This window comes from Mastigoproctus giganteus, chromosome 7, assembly GCF_048544385.1.
Source record: "Mastigoproctus giganteus isolate SK-2022 chromosome 7, ASM4854438v1, whole genome shotgun sequence".
NCBI classification, from domain to species: Eukaryota; Metazoa; Arthropoda; class Arachnida; order Uropygi; family Thelyphonidae; genus Mastigoproctus; species Mastigoproctus giganteus.
Genome location: NC_143581.1, coordinates 199,417,249 through 199,440,684, shown reverse-complemented (window position 1 = coordinate 199,440,684; position 23,436 = coordinate 199,417,249). Strand labels below are relative to the sequence as shown.

General features: G+C 34.8%; 1 protein-coding gene across 1 annotated transcript in view; it reads right to left on the bottom strand.

Moving 5' to 3' along the window:
- LOC150083549 (glutathione S-transferase 3-like) overlaps window positions 1-10,612 on the bottom strand; it is a 33,543-nt gene extending 22,931 nt beyond the window's left edge. Inside the window, exon 1 of the mRNA XM_090377353.1 lies at window positions 10,475-10,612. The gene's annotated coding sequence lies outside the window, so the exon portion shown is untranslated. The remainder of the gene's footprint in view (window positions 1-10,474) is intronic.
- Between the last annotated feature and the right edge of the window lie 12,824 nt (window positions 10,613-23,436).

Below are 23,436 nucleotides of genomic sequence, written 5' to 3'. Positions count from 1 at the left end.
CTGAAGTTTAACCTTGACAAATGCAAAGTACTGCATATGGGTAGAAGTAACCCCAGAGAAACGTACCAACTGTGTGGTACTACACTTAAGGTGGTAGAAAATGAAAAAGACCTGGGAGTAATTGTGCAGTCAGATATGAAGTTTTCTGACAAAGCAGACAGGCTGCCAGGGCAGGTCATCGGGTTTTGTCAATGATATATAGGAATTTTGCTAGCAGGGAGAAGGAGGTGATTGTCCCTCTGTATAAGGCAATGGTCAGGCCACACCTTGAGTACTGCGTACAGGTCTGGAGGCCTCTCAGGTCACGCCTTGTATATTTGCTTGAGCGTGCACAGAGAAGGGCAACAAGATTGGTGAGGGGAATGAAGGGATCCTCTTACCAAGAGAGGCTTAAATTCTGCAAATTGCAGCGGCTGGAGACTAGGCACCTGTAAGGTGATCTGATTGAGGTGTATAAGACCTTGAATTTGTTGAGCACGCTGAATTCTGATGGGATTCTTCTACTTGTTCAGATTAGGAACCTAAGGGGAATAAATTCAAATTGAGGAAAGACAGAGGTAGAATAGATTGTGCGGAAATTTGCCTTTAGTCAGCGGGTGGTTAATTGCAGGAACAAACTTCCATCTGTCGTTGTGGAAGTTGATAGGTTAAATAAATTTAATCGGGAACTGGATAAACATTTAGAGGGATTTGTTTTGTAAAAAAAATTTTGGCTGATGCTGCATAAGCTCATACACTTGCTTTCTTGCATCACATGCCACTACTACTACTACAGAATTGGAACATTAACGAACAGCGAATACTGAAAGAAAACTTCTGAGATAGCATAGGTCTCGATTTGAATATAATTTTAAATACAAAAATACAGATTTACATATAATTATTATACATTTTTTCTTACAGGAAAAAAATCAAAAATATATAAATATGTACAGTACAGTATATATATTCCTGAATATACAATGCTTATATAATACATAATGCAAGAACAAATAAATGCGTCTCTGCAACATGTGTATTAGATAATTTTGAAGTTGTCTCTTTATTTAAGCTGTTTTTATAAAAAGATTTGAATAATGAAATTTAATTTTTATTTATAGATTCAATTTTTAATCTATCCATTTTTATAGATATTAAATATAAATATATTTAGATACCTTTTTAAAATAAAACGTCCATAGTAAAATGTTAGTTTTTAAATAGTTCAAGTATCGCAAACCACATATCGATATATGCAAAACAATGTATCGATATTTAACAGATATCGATATATCAATTGATAATGATCTTATAAGTGGTACTAAGCAAAAGTTAAAATGGCCATCCTTCTTCCCCTTTACTTGATTTCTAGCCTAAGAAGACAAGATATAACAGCGATTTGCTTTGGTATTGTAGTATTAAAGTACTTACTGTAATCCATTAAAAATTTATGTTTTTTAATTTTTAATAAAAAGATCAAAAAAATATTTTAAAAAGGTGTGTTTTTACATCTCCCATTTTCAAAAAAAAAAGTATTAATTATATTGAAAATGAAAGAAAAACCATTATAAACATAAACTATAAATATGAAACTCTTAGTTCTTCCATTATATTTCTGCTCATTATTTGTGAAATGGAGTGAAATAATTTTAAAAATTAAAAATATAAGATTAAAACATTTAAAAACTATATAACATTTTATAAAGTATTATTTACATCTATATCCTAATATTTTAAAATTTATTTCTTATCTAGCACACTGTAATCACACGAAATTTGAATGTTGCAAACTTCTGTTCTGAGTGAATATCGTCTTCTGTGTTTTCGTCTTGATTATTCAAAATAATAATGAAAAAAAAAATTAACGAATCGTTCAAAAAAACCTCTTGTAAGAACCACTTCTTGTAAAAACCTCTTGCAAAAACCATTTAGAACACCTGGGACAGTTCTTTATCATAGATAGCCTATTCCACTATTCTTTTTATCACAGCAGAAAAAACTTTGCCTCCACAACGAGTTGCGCTGGTATTCATTAAAATAAATAACACTTTCCTTGTGAGAGACCATAATATTCATTCCAATGAAGAGTATTCAAATGAACATTATGCTCCACCCGTCGAATGTCCCCACTTTAAACATCATTCTCCTGTTGAAATAGGAAGTGCTGTTTAAAGTAGTTCGGTACCGAGACAAGCTGTTCTGAAGTTGGTTGAGTGTGCAGTATGAGAGCTACAAAAATAGTACTTTCGATAACCCGAGCATTTTTAAACTTTATTTCAGTTAAAGCTTTATTTTTAACTAACAAGTATTTGAAAATAACATTGCTATTAATTAATTCAGCTTTCAGTGTGTATTTGGTCAGATAATTTTAAAGAAATGTTTTTTATTTAGTTGCCACCCAGAGGTAAAGGTAAAGGTTTTTTAAATTACAAAGAAAATAGAAAAACACATTTAAGATTAAGTGATATTTAAGATTGAACACAAGAAATAGATAAACACGTTTAAGATTCATTCTAGCGTAAGAGGTAATTTTAATAACTTGATCTTGAATAGAATGATATCATATTGGTTAGTGATTAGTTAGTTAATGATTAATAAACCACTTCTCCACTTAAGGGGAAATACCTTATCAATCTGAAAAACATGAATTCGTAGTTTCCTCATGCAGAAGGAAATTCACATCATTTCCTCATGGAGCACTAGCTATCTAGGCTACAATTGCTTTAAGTGGTTTTCCTTCCAGTAATATCTGATTTTGTTTTGCTTTCATCCCGTAAAAAATAACAGGAAAGTATCTAGTGAAAGCTTTTATCAGTTTTCGAAAATTCTTTTCAGAAACGACGGAAATGTTAATTAATGAAGTTGATTGATATCATGTAAGAAAATCAACTTTACGTTTTCATAAACACCACGTAATGTTTACAGGAAGTAGGCACTTTTCTTTCATTTATTTATTATTATTATTATTTTATATTTTATTTTTTTTAGAGTATTACATGGAAATATAGTTGAGGAAACTATGAACTCGGTCTTGTCAAGACCGAGAAGGATAAAACCATAACTGCATGCAAAGTACTGCATATGGGTAGCAGTAACCCAAGGGAAACTTCCCAACTGTGTGGTACTACACTCAGGGAGGTGGAGAATGAAAAAAGACCTCGGGGTAATTGTGCAGTCAGATATGAAGTTCTCTGAGCAGTGCAGACGGGCTGCCAGAGCAGGTCATGGAGTTTTGTTAATGATATATACGAATTTTGCTAGTAGAGACAAGGAGGTGATTATCCCCTTGTACAAGGCACTCAAGGTGTGGTCAGACCACACCTTGAGTGCAACGTACAGGTTTGGAGGCCTCATTTTAGGAAGGATGAAGAGTTGCTCGAACGAGTACAGAGAAGGGCAACAAGATTGGTGAGAGGAACAAAGGGGTTCTCTTAACAGGAGAGGCTTAAATTCTGTCAGTTGCAGCATCTGGAGACTAGCCACCTGCGAGGTGATCTGATCGAGGTGTATAAAGCCTTGAATGGTTTGAGCAGGCTCAATGCTGATGAGATACTCCCACTTGCTGAGATTAAGAACCTGAGGGAGTATAGATCCAAATTAAGGAAAGACAGTTATAGAATAGATGCCCCGACTTCTGAACGGCCCACGCAAAACTCCAACTTTATGATTAAATATAGTATACATATATTATATTCAAATTTTATTAGAAATAAAACATTAATAGTACATAATATTTTTTATCTATTTAAAAAAATGGTTAACATGTATTTTTATTTTTCCTGTCTCTCTCTTTTTTTAAAGGGGCCCAATATTTTCTTCTGCGCCCGGGGTCTCAACCGACCTTAATCCGCTCCTGACTAATGCTAATAACCTTTTAATATGAATATACGAAGTTAGAAGGGCTGTCTTCTCCGTTTCGGTGACCTTTTAAATAGATCTTTTAAATAAATGGGGCTGGGGCAGTTGACCTTTTGGCGAAGCGTTTGTTTGAAAGAAGTGCAATACCAGGGAAACTCGCTGTGAAGGCAACATTTGTTCTAATTAGATCATTAACATTAAAAAAGGTACCTGGGGTCGAAGGGATCTATATTATTATATTCAAGGAGGTAACAAAGGAGGCATACAACCCTTAGCCATAATTGTGAGAGCATCTTTGGATTCAGGGGAGTTACCAATGGGTTGGATATGTGCAAATGTATCGCCAATTCACCAAGGGAATCAAAAGGTGACATGATTTATTACAGGTCTATAATAACTCATGTCACCTTCCTGTTCATTAAAAGTTTCTCTATAACTTCTGTTCAGGGAAAATAATGGAGTCAGTGGTTAAAGAAGTAATGTAGGACCAGCTATATAGGAATGCAATTATACTGCAGTCACAGCATGGATTTGATAAGGGGCAATCTTGTCTGACCAATCTGATTGGATATTACAGTGCAATAGCAAAGAAAGTTGATGCAAAAAATAATTTTTATATCATACACTTGGATTTCAAGAAGTATTTTAATACTGTTGGGCATAAAAGACTGCTGTATAAACTGGAGCAGTGCGGCATTAAGAGTAAGTTTCTGCTATGGATAAAGGGATGGTTGAATAGGAGAAGACAGAGAGTGATTATAAGCAGTGTCCACTGATAATTATAAATGGACACTACTCTTCGTGGACTAATGTTATTAGTCGAATTGTGCAGTGTTCGCTGCCGGGCTCATTGTTGTGTTCTGTATTTATTAAGCAAATCAGGCTTAATGTCTAAGTTTGCAGTTGCTATAAGTACAAAGTTTGGCAGGGTAGTTAATGGCAGTAATCAGGGTAAGCTACTGCAACAAGATCTAGAAAAATTAGGCACATGGGACGAGAAATGGCAAATGAACTTTAACATTAAATTGCATACAGGCAACACTAATCCCAGATTAATATACCAACTGTGTGTTATACTGCACTCAAGGTAGTGGAAAATGAGAAAGGCCTGGGGATAATTGTACGGTCACATATGAAATTCTCTGAACAGCGCAGACAGGTTACTAGGACAGCTGACAGGGTTTTGTCAGTGATATACACGAACTTTGCTAGCAGAGACAAGAAGTCTATTATCCCATTGCTCAAGGCAATGGTTAGGCCGCATCTTGAGTACTGCATTCAGGTCTGGTGGCCTCATTTTAGGAAGGATGTAGACATGCTGGAACAGGTGTAGAGAAGGGCAACAAGACTGGCGAAGGGAACGAAAGGGTATTATCTCCGGTTCTGAAAATTTCAGCCTCTGGAGACTTGGGATCTGCGAGGTTATCTGACTCTGGTATTTAAAGTTTTGAATGGATTGAGCAAGCTCAGTGCTGGCGGTATTCTTCCTCTTGTTCAGACTACGCACATGAGGAGACATAAATTCAAGTAGAGGAAGGACGTTTGCAGGACAGATGTGAGGAGGTTTGTCTTCAGTCAGCGGACGGTGATTATTGGAACAAACTTACATCTACTGGTGTAGAAGTGGATTATTTGATTAAATTCAACGATGAACTGAACAAACTATTGGAGGGGATGAACAGGTGATGTGGGAAGTTTTTTTTTTTGGCTGATGCTTTATAAGCTTGCTTTCTTCCATCATTTGCCAGTACTAATGCTACTACTAAGACCAAATGACATTAGCTATTTTATAATTTAGAAGCTATACATGTTTTTCAAATACTGATCTGTGCTAATTTTATACCATAAATAAACTTTCTACATTTTTTCTATTTATACACTAGGTATTTTATCAATAAACAAACAAAAACATAAAAAAATTCAGGAAAATATATTCGTTATGAAATAAAGGCACAAATACACCACCTCACAATGCCTCCTCATGCTGAGGAGAGGAGGGGTATCAATTACCCCTATCCTCTCAATAAGATCGATCTCAAATATGAATAATTTCTAGAACAATCTTTTGGTGATATTCTAACTCATACCCGAATGAAAAGCATTCAGAAAATTCTTGTCTATAATGAGACAAGCCGGGACCGGTCCTAGCGCAACGTACCTGGTCCTCTTGAAAAAGGGCCAGAAACCTCAATAATTAATGATTCCTCCTCCTTCCAATAATAAGTTTGCTATGGTCCTCTGAAGTCCCACAATATTCAAAAGTAATTAAGTCACTACACTGACACGAAGATCTAAAAGACAGCATCAACTAATATACAATGCGAACCAGGTGCATGCACTATGACCAAAGTAGTGGATAAGTCAAACTCTCCAAATTGTAAAGTCAATTACAATTAAATAAAATTGCAGTTTTATACTGTAAACTTTATTGCCGTACTGAGTTTTAAGTCCGGTTAAAACTTCGATCGGTTTAGAGTTTTTGTTCGACAAAAAATTCGTATCAATGCGCTACTCAACAGTATCTGGCATTAACTTGAAATCACTTGAAGCTACATTTAAACAAAAATAATAATAGTTGACCGATTTCTATTGGTCCGATTTTAATCACATGAAACTTTAAACGTTCACATGCATATATTTCTGCTTATTATTTGCATAAATGTATTTCAATAATTAAAAAAAATTAATAGCTTTAAAAACATTTATAAACTATATAACATTTTAGTAAGTATTATTTATTTACATTTTCCAATATTTTTAAAGTGTATTTCAAATTTAACACAATGCGAATCATGATAAATTCGAATGATGTTGAAAATCTCTATCGCCTTCTCTGCTTTGTCTTCTTATTGAAGATAATAATGAAAAAAAAAAAAAAAAAAATCAATGAATCGTTTAAAAACACTTCTTTGTAGGACTACTGATGTCTATAGAACCTAGGACAGTTCTCTACCATATATAGTCTATTCTACTGTTCTTTATGATCACAGCAGTAAAAACATTTCTGCACAACGAGTTGCTCTGGTATTAACGAAATTGGTACTACTAACGAAAAACACAGTAATGAATCTTTCAAAAACATTTCTTATAAGACTATTGATGTCTATATGGTAATCTCCTGGGATTTTAACATAGGAAGCCTATTCTATTCTTTACACTCTTAGCAGAAAAACTGCATGCACAACGAGTTGCAGTAGAGTTGCACTTCTTTCAAGTGGCCTCGCTAAAAAGTTAATTTCGTATTTGTTAATTTCAGGAAAACAATCATAAATTTTACACAGTTTTCTTTACTTTGTAAAGGAGTCTCTATCTAATTTATGATTATTATTTGAATAACTAGATTCCTTTTCGACTACAACGCTCTACGTGTACTCATACACATAATAAATCAAGGCTCGCCTGATTGAGAAATACCATCAGAGGCTGAGAAGCCTGCTAAAATCAAAGCTGAATGGCGGGAATATGGTCACAGCTATAAACAATTATGCAGTACCAGTACTAACGTACTTCTTCGTTATCATAGATTAGACCAACACAGAGCTGGAGGAGATTATGAGATCGACTAGGATAATGATGACCAAGACCCGCCAACACCACCCAAAATTGGCCATCGAGAGACTGATCATAGCCAAGAAGGAGGGAGGGATTGACTGACCTCACTGAACAAAAGAAGACGATTAAGAACCTGCTGGATTACTTCCAGGAAAACACAGCACCAATCTACCAAGCAATAAGAAAGACAGACAAACGGCACTCAACATCAACAAGGAGACCACACAGACAGAAGAAACAAAGACAGAAAGACGGGCGAAGAAGATACTCAACGGCAGACATTAAATGATCTCCAACAAGACTACATAGATAAGATGGTTTCCAATGCTTGGCTCACGAACGGAAGTCTATTCCTGAGACCGAAGGATTCATGCTCGCCATCGAAGACCAGGTAATCAACACTATAAACTACAGGAAATACATTGCCAAGGACCCCGGAAACCTGGCCCGAGAAACAATCCAGCACATCACCGCAGGATGCGCTGGATTGTTAACCCAAACGGAATACATACACAGACACGACCAGGTGGCCAGGATAACACATCAGGAGCTAGCGCAAAAATACCAGCTGATCAAAGAAAGTTTGCCGTATTACAAGTAAGAGCCTCAGGCCGCACTTGTAATACGGTCCCAGTAAAAATATAAAAATATGTGGCATATGGACTAAGTAATGACTATCCCGATTATCGTGTCAACCACCAGCATGGTGCCAAAGATCCTCCATAAGGACCTAACAGCAATAGCCCTCCTAGAAAACACTTACATGGAACTACAGAAAACTGCAATCCTGAACACTTGTAGGACAGTAAGAGAGTTCCTCGACCAATAGTATCAATAATAATAGTAACCGGACACAACCAATCACCCCTTTTATGGGATTTTTTAAATATAATAATAATAATAATAATAATAATATTAATATTAATAAAAGGAGAGAAAAAAAAACGCAGGATCTAACACATGGCAAGCGAAGCAACATCTCCTCTATGTCAACGATATTACCATCACGAGGATATATATCACAACAGTTGTCCACCCAGCAGTCCTGTATGGGGCAGAAACATGGGTTTTAGCACCCCTTCCCACAACACTGAAACCAGTGTACTCTTCTGAATACTGGCTGTTCAAGTGGACAATCATAAACATGGTGTTCTCCCTATCAGCAGCACTGGAGCCCTGGCGCATTCCCTAAAAATCCCAAGGCTCCACAAGCCAATCTTCAAGAGAAGACTCACTGGAACTGTAAATATGCTAATATGTCGTATTTTAGCTCCTAATCTGTGGGATGCTGTTCATTGTAGGATCCCACTCTGTACTCTTCGGGCGACTCCTTTCCTAACTACCAACAGCAACAGGTTGCACGTGATTGATAGATTTATCCCTGCGCAAATTCTGAAAGTTGCACAGTCACTATGTGCAACGCTTTGTAAATTCGCTACCAACAAGAAGTACATAAGAAAAATTTTAGTCCAAAGACCTGTTCTTTGAGCTAATTGAGCCAGCTCTATAAATATAGTCAAATTGTAAACAACATAACCTGAATTATCTCTTGTAACTTGCTAAATAATACAGCAGTCTCTGTTTAGAGTGTATTGAAGAGAATATTGTGTTTCAATTTTCCTAACCAACTATACTAACTTACTGGATATCTTGATGTCAGCTTCCTCCCTGACAGTTATTTCTTCACTATATAAATCCCCTGGCCATCTTTCCGGCCGTGAAGGAAACTTTGACTTTGTGATATAATGGTATTTACCTTTATTTAATATAAACACCATTACTAAATCACTTCAATACATTTCTGAAGCTCAACAGAAAATAACTCAATAGCTAACAACATACGCTAGAAATATTTCGTAGCATAACTAATGAGATACGCTACTGCCAGTGAAATATAGTAACAAATATAGTGGCACTGTACCTGTTAGATACAAAAAAAAAAAAAAAAGAAAAAGAAAAAGAAAGAAGCTACAACTCTGGGACAGCGAGAAGAGAAAAAAAAGAAAAACTCAAGACGTAACCCAGTAGAACTTTGTCTATATTTAGGAAGGTACAGAAAATCACAGATTTTTATCGCCAACCAATATTTAACTAGGGCTCATTATTTTCGAGATGGACCTCACAGGCATAGAATCACTGCTCTCGGGATATTAATAATCATATCAATGAATTAAGTTTTAAATACGAAACTGGTGCATTTAAACAAATCTCAAACTGATACTGTAAATAAGGTTATTATGAAGTAGGCTCTCTCTCTCTCTCTCTTACTCAATTCTTTTGACAGAAATGCTGAACGAAGCAATATAAATGAAAGATATGAATAAAATTTAAGAATATTAAACCGGAACATTATTATTGGCCTTTATATATCAATATCTTTAATTTAGTAATAAAATATTTTTGAAAATTTGCTTCCGTTTGACACTAGGCAAAATTGACATTACAGTAAACATTTGTTGTGACTGTTTATTGCCATTTTCTTACATTCAATAAATTTAACTGCTGTTAAAATGTTACTTAAATTTTAATAAATTATTACATTTGCGCTGTCTTTAAGTTGATTACAAATGTTACAGATGATTTGTTTTTCCTTTCGAAGTCTGAAAGACATCCCACATTCAGCCTCTGATTCTAAGCATTTATTAAAAACCTATTATTGAAAATAATCCTCCTATTAAAATTACCTTAATTAAACAGCTTTACGATTGATATTTTTATTTATAATATTTTAAATTTTGCGAGTTATTAATATAAAATTTTTAATGTAAACAGAAACTCCATTTTTATGATTAATAAAAATCTAATTTATTCAAATTCAAATTTAGAAGTTGCAAATTCACTTCTGAATTTTCTGGATATTCAGAATATCGACATACCACGCCTGTTTTTTTTTTTAATTGGACATTATTGCTATGGTTACGACTTTGTGTTTCACGGATCCTAAACACAAAACAACCAGACAATATCTTTGAAGTTGTTGAAGTTCTTATCCAACAACTTCAAAGAAGTAGTTGATTTTTAAAAGCAATTATTATTAATAGATAATCGAAAACCATTCAAATAAATAAAATATGTACATCCATACCTGCAACAGTTGTGTAGACAAATAACAGTCAGTCGTGAAGTCGATACAAAATCGTTACCAACTACGTTTTCTAGGCAACGCCGCTGAAGAACGTAACCTGCGCTATACCTTACTAGTTTTGCGCCCGGTCCTGCCGAGGTTGTGATTATAAGAAAATCTACCTGCCCGTAAGGTTGCTGCTTCTTACTCACGTGACGTTAGCGTACCCTGTATTCATGTGTTTGGCAAATATTTTTGCTGCAGCTTTTTTTTGTTGTTGTTGTTGTTGCTTGTCATAATTTGGTCACGGTCAGCTGAGGCAGGTTGTTTTCAAGCGAAACGACCTACCTATTACCCTCCCTTTTGTCCCCCCATCTAGCCCTCACTTCCTATCTGCAGATAGAGAGAGAGAGAGAGAGAGAGAGAGAGAGAGAGAGAGATTAAAAAAGTGTCTAGCAGACGATGCTTTATGCTCTTCTGGATTCAACAGAGGGAAAAGAACGTCAGGAATAGGTGGCGTTAAGGTATGCACCACAAAGAGGGCGTTTGGCTCCGAATCTGACCATAAAATGGATGAATGCTTCGTTTATTTTGTCACTAAAGTGTCGATTTGTCCCTCTCTCTCTCTCTCTCTCTCTCTCTCTCTCCAACGTTACAGAGCTATTTTAGTGTTCTGTGGTAAATGTCTAAGACAGTCATATAGCTGTTAGCATTGCAAGAACTTGCCATAACGTGAGAACAAATATTAGTTTTGTTTACATCGCTTTCCTTGAATTCACATAGTGCTATTTATTGTTTGTATTGTAAGAATGAGAAGTGTTCTACAGTGTTTTGTACTTATATATGAGTACAAAGAAAAGGGTCCTTTCGTCAAGTATAAATTTTCAAAGCAAAGTGTTTTTTTTTTTTTTTTTTTTTTTAATAATAATTATATGTGAGTAATATAGTATGTGTTTCCAAAATTGAATGAAAAATAATGTTTTCTCTAAAGAAAGAGATTTTTTAAAGAGAATAATGTGGTTAACCATTAATGTGAGTTGAACAGAGGAAAATTGATCTAGAAAAAAATGGAACCAATAATGTTTATAAGCTCATATAAAATATGTTAAATCACTTTTTGGTACTTTACCAATATTAGAAATTAGAGGAACACACCAAAATGAAGAAAATATAAAAAAGATTTTAAAATTAAAGTATATGTATTAAGAGAAAGATGTTACACTAATGACATCATCCTTATTTTGAAACATTCACACCATAGCAACGCTTTTATTAACAGAGTTGTGACACAAAACAGAAATGAAACGCATACTCACTGAGACACGTGCTGCCACCTTTTGGAATACTTTTTATTTTGGTACTATTATTATTCACGATGGTTAAAAAGCATTTTATAAGTCAAGAATAATCTATAATTCGAAAATTAAATCCACACCAAGGAATAGTTCTTTTCTTTTTTATTATCAATACATTCGGGTATTATTTATTTAATTATAGCAAAAAATGCAATAGGTGCCAATATTGCGTATGCATCAGAGAGTCGAAGTAGCATAAAACGAGGAAGTTGAAACCAATCGGTTGTCAATATCCAGTGTAGCCACACCTCTTGCGATGGGAATTCCCTAGAGTAAAGTCCCCAAAGCTTTACGGGTCAGTTTGTATAAATTTCTGTACCAGATTAAACATCTCAATAAGTTGGAATCACAGAATTATCAAAGTCTTTGTGATCCACGATGGATGCTTGGTAAGGTTGCTCAACGTGAGGATTGTTATCGGCCATCCTGTGGACGGATGAAGCTATGTTAAATAGAGGTGTATGAGAATTATTGCTATGGGGTAGAAAAAAACGTCGCGCAAACACCGAAGAACCAGTTCACCTTGCACAAATGTGTCCTCTTGGTGACATCACATTCATTCAGAACACAGTAAAGACTTCTGTGGGCAACATTCTGTGAAGACGACATTATTAGTAGATATTTTCTGCATCCTTGGGCTGCCCTGATGTCTTGACCTTACCCATGCTGGCTTTTGGATATGCTTATTTGAAACATTCTCTAGAGATTTAATGCTCACAGCAGAACAAACTTCCTTTATAACGAGTTGCCCTGATATTACACTGTTTAATGCATCGTCATCGTCAAAAGTTTTCTACCATTAATTTAAAACAAACCGCCTGCTATGTGAAAAGATTCAATAAGTTATAAAAGAAGAACAATCTCCTGGCGATGACATTTCTTTAAAAGTGGTACAATACCACGGAAATGTGTTGAATTTTTTATTTTATTTTATATATATATTTTTGAATCAACATTTAAATCTTGGTAGCCGCAAAAACATGTAAAAAACACAATGTAAAAATAAAAACATTACTATTATTAATAAAAACATTACTATTATTAATAAAAACATTACTATTCTGTAACATTTTGTAAACTATATACCAGGGGTCGGCAACCTATGGCATTAGTGCCAAAAGCGATACTCGAAACTATAGCTAGGGGCATCCTGCTTGGCAGGTCGTAGCTTTAACTGCAAGCATACGTAATCGTAGAGAAAATCTAAATGTTTAAAGAGGAAACGAAGTTCTGAACTTATAAAAACAAGGAATTAGTTATATTTTAATGTATTCGATAATAGCATGTATTTCGGAAAAGACATGTCAAAATTATTTATTGCTAAGAAGTTATATGAAGTAAGGACGTATATTTTATTCTTTCATGTGTTTCTGCAGCCAGCAGGGTTTAAACTGTGTGGTTTATACAATGGTCTTAACAACGAGTTGTCCTGATATTGCACTCCTTTCAAATAAATATCATCGCCATAGGTTTATGCCTTTATTTAAAAGATTGGTGCACAGCTTACTGCTATGCACCAATAAGTCCTGAATGCGGCTATCATTTTTTAAAGGAATGATAGCCTAATATCATAGCGTTGCAATTTCTTTGAATGCAATGCAATTATTACTTTCATCTAGCTATTATTTTATTGCACAAAATAATACAGCATTATAAAGACCACCCTTGTATTTTATTTAATCTACTATCTGAAGACTAGTAAGTACTGAAATAGGCTATCATAATAGTCTTATATTACAAATAAATTTCAGATTAACTTTTTGGCAGTCCCATTTTTTGTATTATCCATGCATGAACAACTTTTTTCAGTCCCATTTTTATTCGAAAGTAATGCAGTACCAAGGCAACTAGTTATGAAGACTTGTTTTGCTGTGAGCCTTAAAATTGCTGCAGTATGAAAGGACATGACAGAACTCCTGACTTGACATAACATCAAGAAAGGCAAACAGCATTATTTTATTTAATTTTCACAATTTTAAATCTTCATTTTTAACCGAACTTATGTGTATAACTTGCATATAAAACATACCTCTCTTTCATGGTATTCATCTTTATTAGCCATTCATTTTTTCTATTGTTTGGCTGCGAATTTTTTTTTTTTATGACGATAGCTGTTCAAAAAAAATTACTTTTTTTTAAAAAATCTTTTGTGAAGTAATTCTAAAGTACAACTACAATTGTTCGGTCACTGCGCATTTACTTTTCCCTACCAAGCAGGATGCCAACAGTTATACCCCTGATGGCGTAATCACCAGACTGTTTTGCCTAATCAATCCGGCTCGCCATTGCTGTGAAACTTGCCACCACAAAGACAGGTGTGGTCCAATTAATTTAAAAGTGAAGCACTAAATGCATTTCGGAGACTTCTCCTCATCCTGAATACCCTCATTTTTGGTAGTTTCTTTACACTAAAAGCAGCTGTCTGAGGAGTACCAATACATCCTGAAGAAAATATGTTTAATATTAGAACATATTTTCCTCAGGAATGTTACTAATTAGTAGTTCAATACTAAGGCAGCTCATCAGCAGAGGACTCAGCTATCAAAACAAGGAAATTGTCCGAAGTCCCTTCGTTTATAAGTAGTAGGGGTTGCTGAAAATTGTCATAACTCCCGAGAAAAAAAAAATTTCTTCCCTGACATTTATTACAGCAAAGTTCTTGACTAACGTTTCGTATACAGTGTATATAGTGAGCTTAATCATGTTCCCACCACAAAAAATGTATAATAAATAGTGCACAAAGTTATAACCGAGTACAACTGTATTCTTCGGTACAATAGCGTTGAAATCAGTTATAACATTACAGTTTAAGTTGGCGCTCTACAGCAAATGATGTAATGCTAATTTTTAAAAACTCTGTACAAAGAAAAATGTTTAGTTTAGTCAGCAAAAAAAAACAAACAACAACGTATTCCAGTATAATTATGTTGTTTCTGCAGTTCTAAGAGCATTCGAAATTCAAAGAAATGTAAGCAGACTGCCTTGTTCAAAGAATTTTGAATGTTTTCAATCAAACACGTTGAAACATGAATAAGATACTTTCCTCACTCATTAGACTGCAAAGTGAGGGAATATTTGCGTACCATGTGATTTTCAGAATCGAAGTACAGTAATACAAAATCAGGCGGCCGAATAAAATCAGGGGCTCACATCTGGTGAGTATGGGCTTGGCACACCCAGGGTTCTCAGTTGGATATCATCATTCTTAGCCGACCGGGCTAGCCGAGTGGGTAAAGTACCTGCCCGGCAACCCAAAGGTCGCGGGTTCGATTCCCGCCTCGGGCTTGGATCAAAGTACTGCAAAAACCTTGGGAGGTGCAATATGGCCACAGAAGCCGATGCGCCAACAACTACCAAATCAAAAAAAAAAAAAAAAAAAATCATCATTCTTCTCTTTCTTGGTGACTCTCTCTCTCAGGGTAACTCGGGAATTTTTTTTTTTTTTTTTTTTGGCTGGTGCAGCATAAACCTCAGGTTTCCTTGCACCATATGGCTAATAATAATAATAATAATAATTCGTAATTATAATATTTCGTAACAAATATAATTTAAAAACAAATGTTCATATTATAATTAGATGATTCCACTGGAAATTAATTAAGAAATTGTGTTTTATCATGGACTATTCCAAATAATTATTGACTGTCTGCTGAATAAAGAATATGCTCCACTTCGGTCTTTATAGTGTATTCTTTATAATGATTATGTGTTCAAACAAGAAAATTCTTGGTTTCTTTTCGCATATTGTCTTGTTTCTGTAACTCAGGAGCTCACATCTGGTGAGTACGGGCTTGGCACACCCAGGGTCCTGAGCTAGATATACCGGTAATCATTATTCTCTTTCTTGGTGATTCTACTTCTAACCCTTGTTTTCTTTCTCTCTCTCACACACAGGGTAATTCAGATTTTTTTTTTTTTTTTTTTTTTTTGGCTGGTGCAGCATAAGCCTCAGGCTTCCTTGTACCATATAGCTAATAATAATAATAATAATAAAAATAATAACTCTGCGTACAGAAGTCGAAGACCTGTTTTCTTTTTATGTATTTTTGAAGCGTATTTTTTATACATAAAAAGTACTCTTCATTGTATTTGCTGGCATAGATGTCTTGAATGGTTTTGAAATTTTGTAGTAATGTCACTCAACTGCATAAGATTCATTTAAGTGGTATCAATATTACTTTCGTTGTAGATAATTTTTTTTAAATAGGTGTGTGCTCTTTAATAAACTTATAATAAATATGTTTATTTTCTTTTAATAAACTGTTGGTAAATATAACTTTTATTTAGATATACATTTTATTTAAAATATTACTGAATTATAAATTAAGAAAGAAAGGAATGTTGGGTGTTATGGTTTTTATTGATTCATCAAACCAGTCGTGTTCTATGCTGTTTCGTTATACGCACAGTGTCCACTCCCATAGACGATAATGTTAATTCCGGTTACACGTTAAAATGCATAGAAAGTGGCGCCACCAGTTTCGAACCTAAGAAACAGGCCAGAAGGGTTCGTGAAGAATTTTCTAGTTTTGTAATTGCGATGGACGATATATCGATTCACCGATTATTAGTATGAAATATTCACAAATTATTGTTCCAATACAAAAAATAAAGATATCGGCAACTTACGATAGCCCTGTTGTAACGCTAAAGGAAGTCACTTTTTCAATCCAAACCCATCCTTTTTTTGATCCCCCTTTTTTTCTCCCTTTTTATAATTTAAATTCATTTCTCAAGTATTTTATTTATTTATGTTTTCACATATTTAATTTTAATTTAATTATTTTCTTTTCCTTTATGTATTTATTACTTTTGGCATGTCATATTCTACAAAATGAACACTGCATCATTTAGCTGCTAACCATAGCCACTAATAATTTTTTTTTTTTTTGTACACCACACAAAAATACAAAGAATCTGGAATACAATTATCTGTGACTAAATTTTGACTGTTTTATTGCTGAGTTAGTTATTTTAAAAATTTAGCATTCTTTCATTTAGATCGCTATTTATTTCAGTTAGCCAACGAAAAAAGGACAGGACAGACTTCACACTTTATAATTCAAATTCCTTTAATTTATGAAGTTTCTCATTACATATGAAAGATTTGAATTGTAATATGTCTTCTGTAAATTGAAATAGTAATATCATCAGTATGAACTGTCCTGTAATATATATAAAAAAGGCATGTTGATTTAAGTCATAAAATTAAAAGCATGACTAAAGACTTATGTGCCCAGTACAAGCAACATAAACAAATAAATTAATAATAATAAAGCACTGTGTCACAGTCTTCAATACAATCCTTGATTTCATAAACAGTAAAGATGCTGTGACATACTGTTACTGAGAGATAAGCTTTGCTTCCTTTGCAAATACAAATATCAGTATCTTTCTTACAACTCCAGTATCAAAATTCAGATAATCTTGATACTGGAGTTGTAAGAAAGATACTGATACAGATAAAGACTCTGAAACATGCTTAAGACTTTAAACTATGATGCCAATTCTGAACTATTTTTTTTTATAAAAAGGAACAGGTATTTTTTATATTTACAATAATCTTCAGGTCTCTAGCTTTCAGAGACATTCTGAAGATTACTTTGGAATGTCTCTGAAAGTCAGAAAGAAGACACTTCGGTAATTTGGAGTTCGCCAGACAATAGAATTCCATCCAAATTATGGAGTTGTATCTTATTTGTTGATTTGTTATGTTTTATGTAGTTCAGAATGGTCAGTTAATATTGCTTTGATATAACTGATCTCTAATAAAAAAAAATCATGACACAATTTTTCCCTCTAGCTTTCACACCACATGTTTAACATTTCCCAGCTACATGTGTTTAACATATTTCAATTTTTTTTAAGGAATTTTAATGCTTGACTTAGACTGGTAAGCCAAGTTCACATTTTTCACTTTTTGTTTTAGCATAATTTTCAAGAAAGACTGAATAAGCACTTTTTGCATATCATCTTTGTGCTTGTGGTTCCCAAATCCACTCAAAGTCAATTAAACATGTTTTATCACAAAGTTTTTTTTTTTTTTACAAAATTTTCCTTATGAAATACCAAATGAACTTCAGAAATTTGCCATTTGATACACATATCATTGTATTCAACAGTTCCTTTGATGGTCATTTCAATCCATACTCCTCACATTAAAATTTTTAAAACACAACTATTTGTCAGTATTAAGATCTTTTGGGCCTAATAGTAAATCTTTACATGTTTCCCAATTGTTGCTCTTTAAAATATTTCTGGCTAGATAACTTGAGACGTATGCCATTACATTTTCATCATAAATATCCATATCCTCACTGTACCTGGTTGATTCTCGCTCTTTCACTTTGTCAGTGAGACTTACTGGCTCACTAGCATTCTGGTGAACCAATTCAAACAAAGTATTAGTATGGTTTGAGAGGCCAAGAAGAAGAGCATATCATCTTCACAATTAGATAATGCATTTTGTTTATTCATTGTATGCACAGTTTCTTTTTCCTGCTATGCAGGAAAAAGAAACTGTACATTCAAAGAAACTTCCTTAAACAATTCAGCAAAACAGGGCAGAATCCTGGCTTATTAGCAATGTTCAACATTAAATGCTTCAGGGTTTTTCTGCTTGGTAAATTGAGCTTCCTTCTCAATAACTTATAAGAACTTGGGCTTTGAAGGTAAACATTAGGAGCAAAAGCCTTGTCTATGGCTGTCCACCTTCTGCCTTTCAAGCTACATGCAGATGACAGAATTTTGGATAAAAGGAATGCATATTGTGCTGCAGAAAGGCTATCCATAACCCTGTTGAGCAATAAATTTTTATTCTGCTGAAATTCTAGAACTTTCTTTTTAAGCCTGGATGTAACTCATCTCAACATTAAGATTTTTTTGTATTTTGGGTGTCAGCTCATTCTCTGCACTTAACCCAGGTTCTTCATGCAAAGTACCACTCAGCAGAGTTGTTCTGTGTTGGGCATGGCTGAAAAACATGGACTGAATGCCTCAAAATCAGTTGAAGGAGAAACTCATTATTCGGCCAAGCAAATTTGATAAGGTTTTCCCTTTCAGTGCTTGTAAAACACCAATCATAAAAATGAGATCCACACAGCTTAGCATTATTATATAATAATGATGCATAATTATCTTGATACTTACCAACTGCTTTCAGCCAGTCAATAATCCAGAAAAAAAAAAAAAAAAAAAAACTCAAAACCAAGGATAATAATTAAAAAAAAAAAAGATTAATATGAGCAGGAATGGCATTTTTATAGAACTGCACATTTTAGAAGGGAAGAGTAAACTCCCCAACTCAATCATGTCTTTACATCTATAAATTTAAATTATTTAATTATTCGATAAACTATTACTTCGATTAATATCAATACACTATTCATATTAATGTAGCCAAGTGGTTAGGAGTGAGAGTGCAGTAGAATACACTCTTTGAGTAGACTGGGGTTCAAGCTCCTAACTGCTAAATATGATTGATCTGCCAACCAGTGTGTGGAAGATTATGGTCCATTTTCCTCAATATGAATTGTTTGAGGAGGCTTCAATCCTACAGTGGATTGCTAATGGCTGCTGTTTACCTCTTATTCATATTAATTAATGTAATAAGTTTAGAATTAGCTATTCAGTATTTTTTTTTTTTTTTTTTTGTTTTTTTACATTTCATTAAATATTTTCTGGTTTTATCAATTATGATAAATTACCTTAAATGTTCTTTTGGAAATCTGTATAATCGTGCTCCAGATTTATTACATGAGAAGCACTTCTCTTATTCATAATGTCAGCAGACAAATACAAAAAAAGAAAAAAGAAAAAAAGAATGTTAATAATAATGCACAAAAATAATTATAATAATAGTAACCAAAATGCAAAGAAAAATGAACTTGCTATGCTCAACAAATATTCTTCTCTTTCTTGGTGATTCCTTTCTACTTCTTTCTCTCTCTCTCACTCTCAGGGTAACTTAGAATTTTTTTTTTTGGCTGGTGCAGCATAAACTTCAGGCTTCCTTGCACCATATAGCTAATAATAATAATTAATCTTTTCAAAACAGTACCAACTTTATTAGCAATGCGCATTAGCATTCTGTGGATTTTGATGGCCGCATTAGTTTATAGGTCCGAAACTGGTAGCACTTGGAGTAATTCAGCAAGTGGATATTCTGTATCTTATTACTCTGTGATTATAATGGTTCATTAATTACATCAAAATGTCACCTAGATTGATAGAGTGCACCTTCTAAATGTGGAGTAATTCTAATTTTTTTTTAATTTATTAATTATTATTATTTAGTTATTTATTTTACTTATTTATTTATTTTTTGTTTTTATCATTGTTTTGTTCGGATTTTTTTTTTTTGGCTGGTGCAGCATAAGCCATAGGCTTTCTTGCACCATGCGGCCGTTACTAATACTAATACTAATGAGGAATCACCTTCCTCATTAGAATTACTCCTTAAGAATAATTAATTTTTATCTCATTCTCCAGTGAGAAAGTATTTTATTACATTTATCGATGTTCTATCTGATGGTGCACTAGCCATTCATTGAAAAATGCCTTCACTGCATATAGCTACACTTGGCCTCATTTACTTTTAATTGCTGAGCTGCTATTTGCATTTGCAACCCCCTAGCACAGCATTTTCTAGGGCTGCTGTGCCCCTAGGGGTACCAGATTTTGGGAAGTTTGCCGTATTTAATAGTGTCAAAGTGGCATGTAAAACTTATTAAATCACTTTTTAGTACAGTACTAATATTAGAAATTAGAGGAACACACCAAAAAGGAAGAAAACATATAAAAAAATGTTTTAAAATTATATTTAATATTTATTTATTGGAAGATGTTGCACTAATGATGTCATATATATTTAGAACCTTCATGTCATGGAAAAGTAGTGCATACTCACTGAGATACGTGCTGCCCCCTTTTGGGCTACTTTATATTTTGGTCCTATATTATTATTGACGATGGTTATAAAGCCTTATAAGTAAAAAAAAATAAATAAATCCATAACTCGAAAATTAAATCCACACCAAGGAATAGTTCTTTTCTTTATTATTATCAGTACATTTGGGTATTTGTTTATTTTTAGCAAAAAATATTCAAAATATGCAGTAGGTGCCAATATAGCATATACATAAGAGAGTCCAAGTGGCATAAAACGAGGACGTTGAAACCAATCGGTTGGAAATATCCAGTGCAGTACACCTTTTATGTCAGAATTCCCTAGAATAAATTTCCCAAAGCTTTACAGGTCAGTTCGTATAAATTTCTGTATCAGATTATACATCTCCATAAGTTGCAATTGCAGAATATCAAAGTCATTGTTACCCAAGGTAGATGCTTGACGAGGTTGCTCAACGTAATGATTGTTATTGACTATCCTGTGGACGGAAAAAGCTATGCTAAATAGAAGTGTAGTATGGGAATTATCATATATAGACTAGAGAAAATCATTACACAAACATTGAAGTGCTGCATATGAGTAGAAATAACCCCAGAGAAATGTACCAACTGTGTGGTGCTACCCTTAGGGTGGCACAAAATGAAAAAGATCTGGGAGCAATTGTGCAGTCAGATAAAAAGTTTTCTGAGCAATGCAGACAGGCTGCCAGAATAGGTCATGGGATATTGCCAATGATATACAGGAATTTTGCTAGTAGGAAAAAGCAGGTGATTATCCCTTTGTATAAGGCAATGATCAGGACACGCCTTGAGTACTGCATACATACAGGTCTGGAGACCATATTTTAGGAAGGATGTAGAGTTGCTTGAGCATGTACAGAGAAGGGCAACAAGATTGGTGAGGGGAATGAAGGGATCCTCTTACCAAGAGAGGCTTAAGTTCTGCAAATTGCAGCGGCTGGAGACTAGGCAACTGCAAGGTGATCTCATTGGTGTATAAGGCCTTGAATGGGTTGAGCATGCTGAATTCTGATGGGATTCGTCCTCTTGCTCAGATTACGAACCTGAGAGGGCATAAATTCAAATTGAAGAAAGACAGTTGTAGAATAGATGTGTGGGTGGTTAATTGTTGGAACAAACTTCCATCTGTCATTTTTGAAGTTGATAGCTTAAATATATTCAAGAAGGAACTGGGCAAACGTTTTGAGGGAATGGATGTGTGAAAGTGGGGTTATTTTTTTTTTTTTGCTGATGCTGCATACACTTGCTTTCGTGCATCACATGTGTTTATTACTACTACTACTACTGCCACTACTACCAGTTCACCCTGCACTAAATGAATGTGCCCTCTTAATGGCATTACATTCATTCAGAACACCGTAAATACTTGTATGGTCAACGTTCTGTGAAGAAAACGTTATTAGTAGATATTTTCTGCACCCTTAGCCTACCCTGATGTCCTGACCATACCCATCTGACTTTTGGCTATGCTTATTTGAAACATCGGTTCTCTAGTCTCTAGAAATTTAATGACAACAGAAAGTGCCAGAAACGCCTCCATCAAGATCATCAGGCGATCATTAGCCGCATTAGGTTATGGGAGCCGCCGACCCACCAGAGTCCCATTGCTAACACCACGACACAGGACTCTTGCCTCAACTGGGCAAAAGAACATCGGCACTGGACCTTGGATGATTGGAGATGGGTCTCCTGATCTGACGAGTCGCGTTTCCAGTTATTTCGAGTGGGAGGACAGTGCGCATCTAGCGGAAACCACACGAAGCTAAGTGACTGTCATGTCAACAAGGCAGGTGGACAGTCGGTAATGGTCCGTGACGTACTCAACTGGTACACCTTGAGACCTCTGGTACATCTAGATGCATCTCTGAATGGTCCAGGTTACATGTCCATCCTTGCAGACCATCTGCATCCCTTCATGGTCATCGTGCACCCACAGGGCAATGTACTCTTACAGCAGGACAGTGCTCCTTCCCACAGAGCTGTGGTGACTAGAATGTGGTTCGAAGAGCATTCTGCAGATTTTACCACCATGGAATGGCCTCCCTGTTCACCATACATGAACCCTGTGGAGCATCTTTGGGATGCTGTGGAAAGGTCCATTTGAGCTTTGGATCCTCCACCCAGGAATGAGACAGATAACCCCAGGGGCTCACATCTGGTGAGTATGGGCTTGGCACACCCGGGGTTCTGAGCTGGATATCATCATTCTTCCCTTTCTTGGTGATTCCTTTCTACTTCTCTCACTCTCAGGGTAACTCAGGAATTTTTTTTTTTTGCTGGGGCAGCATAAGCCTCAGACTTCCTTGCACCATATAGCTAATAATAATAATAATTATTATTATTATTATGGACAGCGGTGCAGCAAGCATGGATGGAAATACCTGTGGAATGTTTTCACGAACTAGTGGACTCAATGCCTCGCCGTGTGACTGCCCTTATCTGAATGAAAGGTGGGCCTATGCATTACTAGGTAAATGTCCTATGATTTCTGTCCACTCAGTGTATGATGATCTTAATGCTCACAGAACAATATTTACCTTTACAACGAGTTGTCCTGATATTGCACTCCTTTCAAGCAAATTTCATCGCTATAGGTTTCTGCCTTTATTTAAAGGAAACCAAGTATGATGTGCTTACTGTTATGCACCAGTAAGTCTTGAAAGTGGCTGTCATCTTTTAAATATTAATAAAAAATAAATT